The sequence below is a fragment of the Pinus tabuliformis genome, chromosome 4_1 (genome assembly GCF_031772625.1).
Source record: "Pinus tabuliformis cultivar Carrire ecotype Pingquan chromosome 4_1, CPIR1, whole genome shotgun sequence".
Classification (NCBI taxonomy): Eukaryota; Viridiplantae; Streptophyta; class Pinopsida; order Pinales; family Pinaceae; genus Pinus; species Pinus tabuliformis.
In genome coordinates, this window is record NC_142303.1 from 682,437,717 (window position 1) to 682,457,262 (window position 19,546).

Below are 19,546 nucleotides of genomic sequence, written 5' to 3' on the forward strand. Positions count from 1 at the left end.
CTAATAAATCTGACTCTCTTTTATTTTCTGTAAACACAATTCTCACAGAAATCCAAATCAACATGCTTCAAACCTAGCAACAAATTTCTTGAGTGAAGAATATGCATCCCTTTCTCACTCATGTTCTTGAGCCTATGATGCCATAATTTCGTATCTTCTCCTGTGGAGGTTAAAGCATTAGCAAAATTAGAAATACCATTGCATAAATACAACGTACCAACCTTTTCTCATTTTTTTTATTACTCGGGCTCCTTTAGTGACCTTCCAGGTTTTGTCTGTGAATGTAGTTACACAATGTTCACTACCTAACTTCCTTGTTGAAATTATATTTTTATGTAGATCTAGAACATGCCTTACCTCCTTCTGTAGCCATTAGTTTCCATTTTGGATCTTTATAAAACCATTACCTCCAATGATTTTAAGGGGTTTATCATCATTCAAACGAACATGTCCAAAATATCCTTGAATGTAGTAATGGAAACGTTTCCTATCAGGTGTGGTATGTAGTGAGGCCCTTGAATCTACCACCCAAGCATCAATAATATTCTTTATTGAAAGAATCAAATCATCTTGCAACACATCACCTGTCACATTCGCTTCATGGTTGTTTTCTTGTTGTCCATCTCCTTTTTCTATTTGATATTTGCATTCTTTCTTCAGGTGTCCTTTCTTCTCATATATCCAACACACTACCCTGATCTAGATTTGGATCTGTCTTTTCTTGACTTACTATGATTTCCTAGCCTCCTTCCTCTTTCCATTTTTCTTCCCCTAGTTTATGCATTCAAATAATTACCTAATGTATCACCTGAGCTTTTCTATTGCATTTCCTCACTAAGGCTAACACCAACATCATCATCAAACTTTAAAGTAGTAGATCTAGAGACTGAGTTACTGATAGCCATAACTAATCCATTCCAACTTTTTATCAATGAGCATAGAAACAACAGAGCCCTAACTGTATCATCAAAATTTACCCCTACAGAAGTTAACTAACTAGTAACCATGTTAAATTCATTTAAATGATTAACTATAGATCGACATTATGACATCTTCGTATTAAATAGACGCTTCATAAGAAATACTCTATTTGAGGGTGAGGGTTTTTTATACGGTTTTGTCAATGCCATCATTAAATATTTTGTTGTTGTTTCCTTTGAAATGTTGAATGCCACCAACGCTGTCAGAAACACCTGTATTGTTCATAGTGCCTTTCTGTCGAGAATATCCCATTCTGTGTCCATCATATTTGTCGGTTTTTTTGTTTTTTTGTTGTTTTTTTGTTTTGTTTTTGTTTTTTGTTTTGTTTTCTATTTTTTTTTTTTGTTTTTTTGTTTTTGTTTTTTGTTTTTTTTCATCTCAATGGTAGGTTAAGGTATTTTTGATAAAAATAATCTTCCATCTACATCTTCCAATCCTGGTAGTTTTGGCCACTAAGTTTCTCAACACTGAACCTACCATCTTCCACCATTGGTCCCATTCGAACCAAGAACCCTTCTTTCCTGTGAGTTTATTAGCCAAATAAACCTAGATCTAATACCAATAGTTAGAAATTAATTAACAAAGCAATGAAATAAAAAATATATTGCGGAAACACAAATACATAAATTCATAAAACAAGAGAGACACAGATATGCATGCTTCACCTAATTGGGGCTACGTCCACTGAGACACATCCATTCCCTCATTTTATATTATCCAACAAAATGAAGAGATATAACCTATAGCAGATCCACTATAATTTCCTCTTTGCTCTCACATAGCCTCCTCTCTCTCTCTCTCGCTTAGATTAATCATATACAGTCGAAATACAATTCCCTCATATAAATAGGGGTTCCCTTCTAGGGAAAAAAGCCTAAATTAACATAACTTCTACCATCAAATCATTCGCATAATGAACGACATAGATTCACTATGAAATTACAATATTTTACAAGGAAAATTTTCATCTATTTTTAGCTTTGGGAGCACTTCTCACGAACCCTTGCCGGGGGGGCTCATAAAAGTCGTTATCACCCCCCTGGACCCCAATGAGGGCGATTAAATGGGTAATGTTTCAATCCCATTAGGAAAAGGGATCTAGCCCGACTAAAACAAAAACCTCTAAACAATCAGGAAGATAATCAGGCTCCACACCCAACAAAGTCTAGCCCGTTAGCATTTATGCATTGAATATAATGGTATATTTGTGTATAATGGTGTATTTATATATAAGCTAGATTCTTCACCATCTCATTTAATGATGTTAAGTATTTATTGTCTTTAAAAATTGGGATTATGATTAGGTAGGTAAATTTTGATATTCCTAAATTTAATAAATATTCATTATGAAATCCTAATGATAGTATTAGAGGAAGTTAATTCAGAGGGGTTAATTGTGACATATCTCTCTCTCTCTCTCTCTCTCTCTCTCTATATATATATATATATCTATATATATATATATATATATATATATAGATATATGAATATATGACTAGAAGTAAATAGAGGAGAAAATATTTTCATAAGCACTTTCTACTTTACATTTCTCTAGTTTCTAATATATAAAGGGTTAATCATATTACACATTGTCCCTTTCATGTACCTAATATAACATATTTCAGAACTATTACAGGTGGGAAAGGTCATTTTAATTAGAGATTATAATTCTAGGACAAGTCACGTGAAACCAAATATGATTATAGATTATAGAGATGCATGAAGATGGAAGCACATGATGTGAACAAATTAAGAGGGAATCGTTGGTCACGGATTTTAGTAAAGACATGATACATCAAAGTGATGGGTAAAATTTTGCTATCTTCATGCAATTGCTTTGAGCTTTTGAATTGTAATGGTAGTTAACACTTCCTTGGGATAGTAGGATACCCCTTCCAAATGAAACAAGGATTGAATTGAGTTAACTGCTTTATAGAACAAGGCGGAAACAACAAAGTAATAAATAATTTTGAAATTGAAACTAAACTTCAAAAATACCCTCATACACCTATTTTATTTTCATTTAGTGAAGTGGTTATAATTGAAATGAAGGTATTAACCCTGTACAAAAATTACCTGCAAATGAAGTCTTAAAAAAACAAAAAATATACAATGGTGAAAATAAAAAAATATACACAAAGATTTTTCTCCTAGAACCCAAAAATGGGAAAACCAAATATTTTATTCATTATAGTCCTTTAAATACTACAATACATTATATACATGTCAAAGAATTGATGAAACCCCAATCCATTAACCTTGTAATAGAAAATAATTGTAGTTCCATTGACCGGATCTACAAAATACCATGGGGAAAACCATCATGTGAAAAATCATCCACAAATCCATAGGTGGGTATGTGTGGGGCTATTCATGCAAAGAATATAACACATACCCAAAATTCTCCCACTTTTTTTTGCTTTGCACATAAGGGGCTGGAGGAGTACACAGTCATTAGTCCATGGTCACAATGGCCCTTGTTTCTCTACACCAAGAAAACTTCTCATTGCTCATAGACTTTGTCAATTCATCTACAACATTGTTCAAAATGTCCACCTTTACTAAAAACAACTTTTTTTCTTTAGTCATATTCATCACAATGCCATACTTGTAAAAAACACTAGTTGATTTTCCATGTAAATAAAATAAAAAGAAAGGTCAAGGAACACATTTTCCAAGTTGAATGGTGGAAGAACATCCTAGTGGGGATAAATTTTTGTTTATTTATGGCTAAGGAAATTGGCAAAGGCATTGGCAAGTCAAAGAGGCATTAGTTGGAATTTATTTATGAAAATAAAGGAAAATAGGAGAAAAGGAAGGTGAAGGGACACCAATTTGCATGCTAAAGAAATTAGCAGAAAAATAAAGCAAATTGAAGAAAATAAAGGCATCAATGATGAAAAGGGCTCCAGAGAATCAGTTCATAGCTTTTGGCTTAGCCTTTTGTTAGTTTATCTTTTATTCTCTCACACTCTTGCACACTTAGAGAAATCTTGGAGAATTCTTAGATCACTTGTGAATTCACTTGGATTGGAGAAAAAAGGAAAAAGAAACTAGGAAATCATAAGGGAACAGTTGGATCAACAACTATAGTTGGATTAATTTGTAGGTAATAGGTTGCATGTGTGATTTCCTTTCTTATTTTTGGATGCATGGTATATGCATGTGACTTTTTGGTTATGTGTTTCATTGGCATGGATATTTTCCTAGATTGACAATAGTTTTAGCCTTGCATTTCCATTTCCTAGATAGCCATGGTGTTGTGGGATTTTCCAATTGTCATTTTTCTTATTGGTGTTCAAGTTACCTATGGTTTTGGGTTGGAAAAAAATCTCTAGAAGCCTTGGAACAACATGGGTTGATTTACTAGTCCTAGAGCCTAGGTTGGGACAAATGCTCTGGAGCCCTTGGTGGGTTGAGTTACTAGTCCTTGGAGTGTGTTTGGACAAATGATTTGGAGCCTTGGAAGGTTGTGGATTGAGTTATCAGCTCCTATAACCTTGGATAGCTTGGGTAGAGACTGATCTGGTTGATGTTAGTGATTTCTAGACTGTAGAGGTATAATCATTATGGTTTAAGGTTGAGGTGGTTTGGCCTCTCGAAGCCCTGGTTGGTTTTGTCTTGGTTTATTTCATGAGATCCCACATCGTGCTTGAAATATGGTTTAGGGATGATTGGTTAAAAGAGATATTTGGTTTAGCCCAATCTATGGTCAGGTGGTACGTGGAAGTCCCTGACTTGGTTGGCATTTTCATATGTTAATATAAGACATTTTCCTATTGTGATTGATGAAAATTTTTAGTGATTATGTTGGTGATATTATGGCTACATTTCCATGGCTTCCATTCTAGTTATTTACTAGTTATATGTTGGTTATATGATGTGTACCATTTATGGCTCTTCTAATGAATTGTTAGTTAGTGATTGGTTAATGAATGTATGGACTAATAAGGATTGTTGTAGCTATGTGGAGAGGGCATGTGGCCTTCTTAGTGATTCTAAAATGAATCTCATACTATTATGATAATATATGCATTCATGACCTGTAGCTTCTATGTTTTCCATATGTTTCATTGAATTCCTATTATGGATTGGGTAGTCTAGGTCAAGTTTTTTATTCGAGATTGAATGTTTAGCTTTTTCATCATGTTAATAAGGATTTTTGAAGGTATCAGGTAATTTTGGTCAGTGGTCTAGAGGTTGACCTTAAAATATGACATAAATACCAGGATCACATACTAAGAAATGAGGATTTTAGGCCATAACCTCATCGATGTAAGCCTTTGAGTGCAGTTATAGCCTCATAAACACATGGAAGCAGTGTCAAGAGCGCGATTAGGGGTCTAGTTCAGTGAAACAAGGTTCCAACTCAAGGATTGACCACCTAGGGTGTTTCTTTAGATCCTGGGTGATATGTAGTCCCTCTAGGATGTCATTTTGTGGTCATTTTGTAGGCCCTACTTCCTTAACTGGAATTGAGAGGTCAGGAAATTTCATAGTGACACTCATCTCATGCTTACCCTGTCAGGCCTATGAAATTGGGTAAATGATGGAGGTGTGGTTAGAGGGTGGTATTAGAGCAGGTTCTATTCTCTTTGGGTGATATCTCATACTATAGACTGGTATTATAGTTTTCAGCTTCAAACACTTGGACTAGATGGGATAAATGTATATGGTTATGATTGCATAGCAGGTCATACATGCATCATGGTGGTCATTATGCAATTTTTGTCATCACGATGCTATTAGTATGTTATGATGTTAATATGTTGGCTAAGATAGATTATGAGATCTAGATTATTAGAGTGAGGTTGTAGCATTGGACCTTTGGGTAAGAGCATATAATCATATAGGTTTATATGTTGGGCATGAAGGTATGATGGTTAATGGTCGTTATATGCATTCTAGTTATATACATGCCTATCATTCTATTTTTTTTATGGTTACATGCATGATAGATGTTAGTTAATCGGTGTGGTCTTATGTACACATGTCAGTTGGTCATGCATGGTAGTTAACTTGATGTTATATGCATTGCAATCATACACATGATGATTATGGTCATTGTAGCTAATATCTTGATGTTATATGTATTGTGCTAATTTGGATTGGATGGTGTATATGGTTATGGTTATGATATTCAGGTATGACTCAATATACTTGTGATATTATGTTATACTAATCTAGACTGACCTGTGCAGAGGTGATAGCCTCCCCTGAGATACATTGAGGTATGAGTTTGATTATATCACCTATTTGGTTTATATAACATGTATGTTTTCCAGAAATAGAATATCATGGATGAACAAAAGTAGTGGACTACAGTTCATATGAATCCCAATATAGGCCTAATGTGAAATCTACGGAATGGAAAAATGGCATGATTATGTGGAATGTTTTCAGGTACAAAATTTATGAGAAATGAGAATCATGTTTTCGAAAGTGTTTCTAAATTTAGTTCAACATTGAAGATCAGACCATTATAGTAGCTACTTCATTCTACCTTTTTGTCGACAATGGACAGTAAGGGGTTATGTTTACAGGTTCTTTGAATGTTTGATTAATTATGTGATATGAGTATGTGTGATATTGTTTTAAGATGGCGGTGCTAACACAATATGTGCTCAGACAACTCATATGCACTTGAGTGCAAGTGGGTTCTAGTTGTAGTATTATGACTAATGACTGTGAGTTGATTGCATTTTATGGCATGACTATTAGTCTTGGAAAAGGTTGATTTCAAATTAATAGACACGATATCTTGATCATTGAACATGTGACTAACATGTGTGAACAGCTTCAGGTCAACTTGCTTGGTATTAGCATGACAAGGTAATAGTTGATTTTTTTATATATAACGAACAACTACGTTATGTGATAACACATAATAAGAATCATTTGTAGCAAGGAAGAAGGTAAAAGAAAGGAATTGGGTGAGATTTCCTTTATCTATGTTTGGAAACCACAATTCCAAATGAGTGAGTGCTTTACATGAATATAGGAATTCTTCTTAACCTTGATTTTGTCTAGCGTTATGTGGATATGTGTTATATTCATGAACATGTAATTTATAGGTATAACAACTGATTTCCAGTTATGGTTGGATTCATCAAGGAATTGGAGTCCATTTAGAGATGATATATGTATGTGTTTAGTTATAGGCCAGCATGCTGGGTACAACAAGATAAGGTAACCAATTTTTTTTTTATGTTTATTTATGCACTAAAAATTGTGTGTTTATGCGAGTATGATGCAAGGGATTGCATGGAAAAGGGACTGCCATGAAATCTTGAAGAATACTGGGGTTGAGATTTCCTTTGGAAGTGTTGGGAAGCCATGTGGTTGAGTCATGGTGTTTCTCGAAATTTTTGTGCTTTTGATGCTTTGTGATTTGTTTGTGTTTGATTTTCAATTTTGTTTATGTCTAGTGCATGGCCATGTCACTTTGGTTGAGGTGATGTATTTCTATTGATTTTTCATGGTTTTCTTCTTTTTTGTTTCTTGTTCTTTCCTTTTATGTTTTGAGGGTCTTGGGAATTGGTTGGAGAAAGAGGACAGTAATGGAGCTTTAGGGGAGCCAAATAAATCCCAATAGGTAACATAAGACCTCGATGAATCCTGGTGCCTGTATAAGGGCAATTGAAGGTGAGAATATGACATTCAAACTGATTGGTTGGGTCCATTGGGGTAAATGGACGGTGGTGTAGGTTTTAACCCTGTACAAAAATTACTTGCATACCAATTCTGAAACATAGAAAATAAACAATGCAAGAGCATAACACATAAAACAGATATACACAGAGATTTTCCCCTAGATCCCAAAATCGGGACTACCAGATTGATTTTTCATTATATTCCTTTAAATGTTACAATACATATATATACATGCCGAAGCATTCAATACCATGAACCAAAAACCATCGTGCCCAAAACCATAGGTAGGTCCACCCAACCTAATATAGGGTCAAAAAAAAAATTCCCCGGGGCATTGCCCTGACCCCGTAGAGGGAGGCTACCCACCCCTCTCAAACCCTCTATACAGGGGGGGTTGTCGCCACCCTGTGACCCCCCTGCTACGCAACCAGCACAACGAAGGGGGGTTCTACCCCCCTCTAACCCCCTAGTTAACTAGCGGAGCTAGTCGTGGAAAGAATATAACACAACCCAACAGGTGGAAGGAAAGTCATGAGAAAGATAACAAGAAAGGTAAAGTAAATGGATTTGAGTCACCAAATGCCTTCACTATGTTGGGACCTATCGTTATTAATGTTTTTCATGCCTTGCATGGATAAACAGCTTTCTCTTAACCTTTACCTTATGATAGTTGGTAATTATGTTGTGGTCATGATTATGCCGATGTGTATATATGTATACATGTACGTATGTATGTCATTTTCTGATAGGGTCATTAGGGATCATGCTTGTGGAGTAATGATTGCTTATGTAGGTAAATGGCATGAAGAGGTCCCTTGTTTTATGATGAATAAAGTAGGAAGAGTAGCCCCGACAGATCTCTGAGGTTAGTATTGTGTGGATATGATTTTAAATTATGTTCTTATAACTATGCCTATGTTTATGTTATGGACATGCTATGTTGAAGGATACATCATTGACATGAAAGCAGCGTGATCTACAACATGGTGGTCCAAGCATGGATACTGAAACAACATTAGAAGCAAGGTTGCTTGGTAGAGATAGTGCAGTCTCTAGATGTGTAGTACTAATATTGTGTACATGTTGTACATGTGGTGCTATGGACATTCAGTGTTCTGTACATGTGGGTTGTGTACCTATCGTTTTGTGTACACGTTGCACATGTGGTGTTGTGTACATGTTGTGCTGGTGATGTTTTGTACATATGGTGTTCTGTACACATTGTACACATAGTGTTGTGTACATGTTGTACGTGTGGCATTGTGTAGATGTTGCACATGTTCTGTTGAGTACATGTGATATTGTGTTATGTGTATTGTTTGCTCATTGTATCGTGACATGTGTATTCATTGTGTTGTACACCGAGTGTAGGTGTATGTTATGTGTTGTACACCTGGTGTACATGTATGTATTTTGTGGTACATCATGTGTGGGTGTATGCGTGTGATTTACATTGTGTGTACATGATTGAAGAGAAGAGAAGTCATTGGGTGCTTTTCAAGTTTGGAAATCAATTCAGTGAGTGTATGGGAAGGAAAAAGGACAAAGGTAGAAGCAAAGGACCAATTTAAAGATAACTATCAATATTTTATTTCAATTTTAATTATGCATTTGATTTTTTTTTTATTTATGATGGTTTTGTCTTGAGCTAATATAATGTGATATGATTATACATGATGATTTGATCAAAGAGCTAATTTGAATTGTTGTGACAAGAAGTAAATAGAATTGCAGGTGTACTTTATTGATGAGGCATCAATGAGGTGCGATTTAAATTTATTTCAATTTCATTTTAATCTAATGGAAATTATGTTCTTGGTACAAGAAAGCAGGGAAATTCCTAGTTTGGGTGGTTGAATTTGACAACAAGAATTAGCAGCAACAACAAAAGAAATTGGAATAGGTGATAGTGTGTTGGTAAAGCATTCATGAGTAGGGTCATTGTGGGACACTGGTACCCAATAGTGTCCATTGATTTCCATGAGCATGCTATCACAATTATGATGGTTTTAAGGCAGGGATATGCCTTGGTTTTTGGACCTTCATATGCAAGGAAGGGATGGATCACCCAAGGGACTATGTAGAAAAGAAGGGGATGCTAGTGAAACTTGGAAGGTGTGTGACCACACAGAAGAGGGTGACCTAATTACTTGAGGGATTATGTAGCAGAGAAGAGAAGGTGATGGAATGCACTTTTTTTTGTCATTAGCACTACCAGATGGAATAAAAAACACATTAGGAGTGTGCCCTCGAACAATTAGATGATAAATTTTCACTGATAGAACAAGTATCGCAAGGACCATAGAATTGAGCATTGGATGCATGTTTGACTTTGGCAGGGGATTATGGAATTTTTGGCATGGAGGTGAATCGTGTTACTACTTTTGAGGGTCGAGGTGTGAGCCTCTAGATTTCCTTGTTGACTAATGCAGGGACCCTATCCTTTTATTTTCTTGTTAGAGAAAATGTGCATATGTATATGTGTATATTATTGTAAATATTGTACTAAGTTGGGGTTATAAGGCTCCATAGATAGTATGATTATTTTCTGGTTGAAGAAAATGTGCATGAGTATATATGTGGTTGTTACTATAAATATCATAATGAATTGTGTTATAAATCTCTAGTAAATGGTATGATTGCCATGTTTTCAATAGTGGTCATTGTAAATACTCCAACGAGTTATGTTATAAATATACATGGGTAGTATACTTTTTTTCATTGGTTTGTTGGTCATAGGTGTCATAGAACATCGAGGATGGTGTTCTGCCAAAGGGGAGGGATTTGTAACATCCCGTAGTTGAATTTCCATGTAAATAAAATAAAAACTAAGGTCATGGGACATGTATTCCAAGTTGAATGGTGGGAAAAACATCCTAGTGGGGATCACTTTTGGTTTATTTATGGCTAAGGAAATCATCAAAGGATTTGGCAAATAAAAGGCATTAATTGGTATTTATTTATGAAAATAAATGAAAATAGGCTAAAAGGAAGGTCAAGGGACACAAATTTTCATGCTAAGGAAATTAGATGGAAAATGAAAAAAAAGAAAAAAGAAAAAAGAGGCATCAAGGATAAAAAAGGCTTCAAAGTATCAGTTGATTTCTTTTGTCTTAGCATTTTGTCAGATTATCTTTTATTCTCTCTGTTAGAAATTAATTCATGGCGAAATGAAATACACAAAATATTGTGGAATTAGATAAGTCTACCTTTTTCGAAATGGTTCCCTATGAACAAAAAGAGTTAAAAAATTCTTGAACAGGTTACAACTGCAAATTCTACGAAGCAACACAAATACAAAAATTCATAAAATAGGAGATACATAGATAGAAATGATTCACCCAATTTGGGCTATGTCCACAAAGAAGAAGCCAGCCCTTACTTTCATATTATCAAACAAAATGAAGAGATACAACCTATAGTAGATCCATTCTAATTTCCTCTTCTCTCTCACACAATCTCTCTCTCTCTCTCTCTCTCTCTCTCTCGCCTAGAATAATAATCCACGATCACAATAAAATTCCCTCATATAAACCGAGGGGGCGCCTTCTAGGGAAAAACCCCTAAATTAACATAACTTCTATCGCCATATCATCTACCTATTGAATGACCAAGTTTGAGTACAAAATTACAATATTTTACAAGGAAATTTTTCATTGTCCTCATCCCCCCTAAACCCCCTTACCGACGATTAAACGGGAAGCATTTCCGCCCCAGGAGGAAAAGGGATCCAACATGACTAAAACAAAAAACCTTTGAACAATCAAGAAGATAATCAGGCTCCATATCCAAGATCCTCACACACTTTCACTCTTAGAGAAATATTGGAAAATTCTTGGAGAACTTGTGATTTTACTTGGATTGCAGAAAGAAGGAAAAGGAAAGTAGGAAAGCAAAGGAAACATGTTGGATCAACAACTACAACTAGATTACTTTGCAGGTAACAAGTTGCATTTGTGATTTCCTTGCTGATTTCTAGATGCATGGTATATGAATTTTATTTTCTTATTATGTGTTGTCATTTCCATGGGTATTTTCCTATATTGACAATGGTTTTAGCCTTTCCTCTCCATTTCCTCGATAGCCATGGCGTTGTGCAATTTCTACTTGTTGTTTTTCTGATTGGTGCTCAAGTTCCCTATGGTTGTGGGTTGGAACAAATGATCTGGAAGCCCTGGAACAACTTGGGTTGAGTTACTAGTCCTAGAGCCTAAGTTGAGACAAATTCTCTAAAGCCCTTGGTGGGTTGAGGTATTAGTCCCTGGAGCCAAGTTGGACAAACACTCTAGATACCTAGAAGGTTGCAGGTTGAGTTATTAGTTCACAAATCCCTCAACTTCTTTGGTGGAGACCAATCTTGTTGATGTTAGTGATTTCTGGATCGTAGTGGTGGAATCACTATTGTTGAGGGTTGAGGTGGTTTCACCTCTCGAATCCCTAATTGGTTTTAACTTGGTTTATTCCATGAGATCCCACATTCATACTTGGCATATGGTGTGGGGATGATTGGTTGAAAGAGAGATTTGGTTCAACCCAATATATGGTCAGGTGGTACGTGGAAGTCCCTAACTTGGTTTTCGTTTTCATATGTTCGTATAGGACATTTTCCTATTGTGACCTATGAGAATTTGTAGTGATAATGTTCATGATATTATGGTTGATTTTCCATGGTTTCTATGTTGGTTATTTTCTGATTATATGTTGGTTATATGATGTGTACCATCTATGGCTCCTGTCATGAATAGTTAGTTATTGATTGGTTGATGAATGTATGGACAAATAAGTGTCGTTGCAAATATGTGGAGAGGGCATAGGGCCTTCCTGGTGATTCTCAGGTGAATCTTAGACTATTATTATCATATATGCATTTATGACTTGTAGCTTCTATGTTCACCATGTGTTTGACAAAATTTCTATTATGGATTATGCAGTCTAGGTCAAGTTTTTGATTCGAGAATGAATTTTTAGCCTTGTCATCATGTTAATAATGATTCTAGAAGGTGTTAGGGAATTTTGGGCAGTGGTTTGGAGGTTGGCCTGAAAAAATGGTACAAATCCTATGACTGCATGCTCAAAACTAAGGACTTTAGGCCATAACTGCATGGAGGTAAGCTTGTACGTGCAATAATAGCCTCATAACTACATGGATGCATTGTAAAGGGTGTGATTGATTGTCTAGGTTAGTGAAACATGATTCCAACTCAGGGAATGACCACCTACAGTGTCTCTTTATCTCCTGGGTGATATGTAGTCCCTATAGGATGTCAGTTTGTGGTCAATTTGTAGGCCCCACTTCCTTAAATGGAACTTGTAGGTAGAACAAAGTCATAGTGACACTCGTCTCATGCTTACCCTGTTAGGATTGTGAAATTGGTTAAATGTGGGAGGGGTGCTTACAAGGCAATATTAGAGCGGGTTCTGTTCTATTTGGGTGATATGTGATAACACTATCATACCAGATCTTCTAAGTCCGAACATTTGGACTAGATGGGCTAAATGTGCATGTTTATGCATGCATAATAGGTTAGACATGCATCATGGTGATCACTATGTAGCTTGTGTCATCATGTTGTTGGTTGTATGTTATGATGTGGATATGTTGGCTAAGATGGAGGAGGAGATATAGATTATTAGAGTGAGGTTGCAGCACTAGACCTCGAGGTAAGAGAAAATCGCCATACAAGTTTGTATGTTGGGAATATGAAAGTATGATGGTTAATGGTTTTTATATGCATTATGGCTATATACATGCATGTCATTCTATTTTTGTTATGGTTACATGCATGATAGATGCTAGTTAATCAATACATTCCTATCCACGTGTGTCGGTTAGTCATGCATGGTAGTTAACTTGTTATTATATGAATTTCAGTCATACACATGAAGATTATGGTCATTGCAACTAAGATATTGATGTTATATGTATCGTGCTAATTTGGATTGGCCTATGCAAATGGTTATGGTTATGATATTTAGGTATTAGTCAATATATTTCTGATATTGTGTCATACTAATCTAGACTGACTTGTTCAGATGTGATAGTATCCCTTGAGATACGTTGAGGTATGAGTTTGATTAATCTATTTCGTTTATCTAACTTGGTATGTTTGCAATAGAAGATCAGGGATGAAGAGAAGAGTAGTGGATTGCAGTTCACATGACACCTCATACAAGCCTAACATGAAATCTATGGAATGGGAAAATGACTTGATTATGTGTCATGTTTTCAGGTAAAAAATGTATGGGAAATGAAAATCAGGTTTTGGCAAGTGTGGTTAAATTTAGCTGGACATTGCATATTAGACCATTATAGTAGTTAATTCCTTCTAACTTACTGTGGATAATGGACAATAAGGGGTTATGTTTACAGGTCTTTTGAATGTTTTCTTAATTGCATGATATGATTATGTGTCTATAAGATTGAATGGAGAAATTATCTTGTTTTAAGATGGTAGTACAAACACAATATGGGTTGAGATAGTTGATATCCACTTGAGTGCAAGTGGGTGTTAGTTGTAGTATTATAACTAATGACTGAGAGTTGATTGCAGATTATGACATGGATGCTAGTCTTGGTAAAGTTTGATTTCAACTTAATAGACACAATGTCTTGATCTTTGGAACATGTGACTGACATGTGTGAACATATGTAGGGAAACATGCTTGGTATTAACATAACAAGGTAACAATTGACTCATTTATATAACTAACATTTGGGTGATGAGATAACACACAATATGACTTAATTGCGGCAAGGAAAATGTAAAAGAAAGGAATTGGGTGAGAATTTCTTTGGCTATGTTTGTTTTGTTGGTGTTGGGCTTGCAAACATTCATAGGATCTCCCCGATATGAAGTCCCAATTAGACCTCACACCATTTTGTGTAGGATTCCCATCCAAAATACGACCTGGTTGCTGATGCAATGGGTTTTAATGGTGTGCCTTAGCTGCAATAATGGATAGAGTGATGTATAATGACTTTAGTGATAACAAGTGTTTGACCTTGTGGAAATTCAAGTGCAGTGCGTGAAGTTTATACCACATGAAAGGGAAAATAAGTGAGCCCTTATAAACCTGTAATAGTATGCAACTTGAAAGGAGCACACGAACATAAATTACATCACAAGTCAATATGCGAAATATTCCACAAGTTAACAATGATGAATTAAACAACGTCACACATTCAACAAGATTCGTACCAATGAAAATGAAATAGTTCATAATCATAAGCATATGTTAAATAACATACATTGCAAACATAACAATTTTAGTCCTACTATATTTACAACATATGCATGAAAATGTGTTGGCTGTGAGATTTTATTAAGTGAAATTTCCAAGCATACATACACCATTGACATACCACTAGACCCAATAGTAGAACATGAAGTCAAAATCACCTACTCCTCCAAAGAAATATACTTCCTCTACGCTACAGAGAAGCCGAGGATTTCACAAACTCCCAAGCCTCTAATTCAAATCCTAAGCCTAGCCAAAGTCTTGGCTCCCAAAAGCCCCTTACATGAGTTATGAGGTTATATTTATAACAAGAGGGGGTGGCTCTTCAACTCCCCTTTGTGACTCTAGGACTTCCCTCATGACTCTTCAGCTTCTTTACAAAATCACTCATTACATTAATTCATGAATCTTCACATTCCAACATTGACACTTCTAATTCCACTTACAAATTAAAAAAAAAATTACAATTTAAACTCGTACCTACATAAGACAAAATTGGGTAGATCCAACTAGACATCCTAACAAAACAAAACACTATCTTTCTTGAGTTTGGGAAAGCTCTAGCTTAGAAATTCCCACTTGATGTCTTTTGGTCATGTATCAATGCCAAGCTTGGTACTATGTGACTACATCCTCAAACAGTGTAATTGTATCTAGCTGGAAGGGGACTCTAGCCTCCATGGCATTTGGGTACGATGATTTGGAACCAGTTTGAACTTCCTTCTGGAGCATGAGAAACACTGCTCTTACCTGGACAGGGCCACCGATGTAGTTCTACATGTTCTTTCTATTCACCTCCAAATCTTCCTTGGTGGTAATCTGTCTAAGCTACTCTAAGTATTCCTCTCTCCTTTTTTACCTGGTTACTGTGTTTGGCTTCACTGAGTGAGCCAACCAATGTGATCATGTGGTAGTTCATGAATAATTACAGAACGTTGTATAATCATCCATACGAGGCCTGAATGTTACCAATGAATGAGGTGAGTTGTTTTTTGTTCTGGATTAGTATTCATACTCTTGATTTCTCCAACTCTACTTGTTGCTTCATTTTCTTGTGTAAGTCAAGAAGTACGCTATTGTATTGCATGGACCATTCATGCATGGTAGTAATGGCAACTTATACATTCTTTCAAGTTTAAAAAAAAATATATTTACACTATTGTTGTAATCCATGCAAGTTGACATCTGCCTTATGCACGGTAACAAGCTCCTGAAAGATATTCTGCATGGTCTCTCTAAGTGTCGATACTTCATCGAATATCACTACCTTAATTTTCTCCATATGGACTTGTGAAAAAGCTACGTTATGAGCTGTTGCACGAAGCTATTAAACCTCTTCCCTTATATCCTACAAGTTCTTTGCCAATTCCTTTTCCTCGGCCATAAAAAACTCATTATTCATATTTCGTGCACCTGCAAGGGCCAAGTTAATTGTGTAAATGGCATTGGAATTCTTCCTGGTGTTCGTGACAATCACCCTTTCTCTAATAAATGCAGGCGATGTGAGGTCATTTGGAAAATGCTTCACATGCGCCTCTACAATCTTCTTCCAGATTTCATCATACGACATATTGTATATGCATAACCAGATCATCATCAATAAGAACAACTTCCCATTCCTCTCCTGGAGTTGAGTCTTTTGTTGGAGTTGGTGGAGACTAAAGAGTGACCTATTGTGTTCTAGGGACCATGTCAACATTATGATTTTGCAGCTCTAGATCCTCCTCCATGTTTACAGTCTCAATCAATTCTTCAATCTGATAATCAAGATCTGTGTCATGCATCTGTCCGCTCTCCTCCTCTCATGGTTGTCAGTTTTGTTCTTGATTTTGTGATATTTCTTCTCCTATTTCACCTCCCCTATCTTCTTCTTCCCACTTCTCCTTCTCTTATTGTTCTTGCTTATTCTTTTCTTCCTTCAATCTCTTCTACTCTTCCCTCTTCCTTCATTCTGCTCTATGCATCCTCTGTTTCCTCTTTTCCTCTTCTACTAAATCTGATTTCACAGTAGTCGGATCCACTTTCATCTTGTAGCTTCGCACTCCCCTGGACTATAAGCAACCTTTCTCTTTACTGGTACTTCCTTCAGAGTAGCTTCCTTATGCGGAGTCACCTGTGAAGTTCCTACGAAACTGAATGACTCATGGGACTTAGAGGTATTATAATAATTCTTCCATGGATCCTCCTCTCGCTAGTGAAATGTCTCACTAAGCCATTGAAAGTGAATTCTCACACAATGGTCTTTGCAAACACCATGTGGATCGTATGGATTAAAGTCTCAAGTAATGAATGCAAAATTACTGATCACCTTTCTTTCGGTATCCGTGAATTTCAGGTTCTTGATATCATACAATCAAATTTAGATAGGAAGAGTAGGCCAAGGTGCTTTCTTCTTCCTGTGAAAAGTTGTTGACAACCCAATGGAGAGATGATATGAAACTTCTTGCATGAAAATCTGGAAAAAGGTGCAGTGACTTATAACCATCGAACACTCTAAGGAAGGTGCCACTTGGTGAGGAAAACCAATCAACAATCTTCGATACTACTTCCATTGCCCCATGTGACATGCAAGGTGGTTCTTCCTCAAAGATCATCTTGTATAGAAAAATGAGAAAGTGGTCAATCAGATTCTCCATAAATTCTCAATGGTTGCACTCCGAGAGCATTTTTCAATGAATGTGCACGACAGGGTCTTGAGGTGTCCATTTCCATTTCATGCAAGGGAATGCATTATGTGCACAGAATGCATCCAGTAAATATGAAGAGATGTAAAATATTTCTTTCCCGCCCTTGGGAGGACTCTGGGAATTAGCTGCATGGATACTTAATTGTCGAGCCAAAAAGTATGAAAAGTTCAATGAATTCCACTAGTTCACAAACTGGTTCAATAATATTTTCCACCCTTCGGGGAAGGTATCGTTGCTCTGTTGGCTATAGATTTTTCAAGATATGGTGATCAATGAATGTGCACGGTTGTCGAAAATTTGATGACTCTTTCACCCATATTTTAACAACATATTTTTTGCGCACATATATGTTGGTGGCATAGAGATATGAATCTATGAGTATTTTAGGCTTAGGAAAATGGTAAATAAGAAGATAATCTGCTTCCAGAAAAGTAGAAATATTCTCTTTGCTGGCATTGTTCAAAGTCATACTCTTCACATCAATATGTGAAACAATCCAGCTAATAACATTTGCATGTTGGAAGGCTTCATATCTACATGCAACAATATGTAATCTATACCATTGAACATTAACGTATACATTTGAGTCCTCTAAATCAATTATGAATCTATTTGCTAAAAAATATTCGTTCACTTTCTTCCATGTAAGATCTGATACCTTTTTCACAAACAATTGTTGTCTGCAAATGCTGGTAGGTTTACTAGCGTACTCTCAACTTCTTCCCTGGTACTACTTTCTATGGTATCTCTTGAAGCATATTTCTTGGGTACCACAATAATACTGACTATTGGAGAGAAGTACTTAACAAATGTGATACATGTAGGAGGAAAAGGCACTCATTGCAAGATTACATTAGCTTTTGCAAATCAGCTTTCAAAGCAATATCAAGTAGAAAACACACAAACAGATGAGAGAGATTAAGAAATTCTCATGACAAGGGAGGGAGAGAGGCCAAGGGAACTGCACATTGCATAGTATTAACCACCAGTGATGCAGCCAGAGGCTTGATATTGCACAATATGTAGTTCGACCTAGGCAATGACAGGTAGAGACAATGCATTGCGTAGTCTTAGTGGCCAAGGTAATAGGACTGAGCCTTGGGAGTACACAATGTGTATTTGGGCCAACCTGTACTATGCATTATGCAATCTCATAGGCCAAGCTTTCATCTTGATCCTTGTATTTGTGCAATACCCAATTGGGAAAGGTAGTGCATGGCCAAGTTAAGTGTAGATCTACTCGGTGAGGGTGTAGGAAACAAGAAAATCTAAGTGATAATGAAATTTAAATCGAATATCTAGCTAAGTATGGATAGATCAATGTGAATCAAGTGCAGAAACTCAAAAAATGGAGGGAAAAACAAATATATAAGGAGAGTCGCTAAAATGACGATCACTGGTGTGAAAAAACAAGAAAACTGATTCGACACTTATGAAAGGCGAACAAAAAAATGAAATAGGACTTCTACAAGTTAACATAAGTTAATACACCATCAACCATGAAGAGAAATAAGAGAAACAACAGTTATAGAAGCGAAACAACGAAAAGTGACAAGAAAAAACGACAAAATAAAAACTCACCCAGAAAAGCAATGCAAACTCCACTGAAGCCTCTTTGATCTCCTTAGGAATGATATATCTCCAGGATAAAATGTACAAATGAGCTCTAGAAGCATCAATTAAATAGGTTTGGGTGGATTAGGGTTTATGATGTGCTTGCCTAAAATCAAGGAGAAAGTGACACATGGAAGAAATTTCTAAAAATAGTGACTCTGCCACCTTCGGGAGACTAATGATGAATCCCTATTTTTAGGGATTTATTTCTCATTTATTTCTTTTTTTCTTTTCGTGAAACTTTCCATGGACACTGCCTAAGAAGATTGTGCAATTCTGGGGAACTAGGCAACTTCCCAACTAAGTGCATTGCACACTTTTTGGGCACAAGGAATGGATTGCACATTTTATGAGCTTAGTGCTGGGCTAAA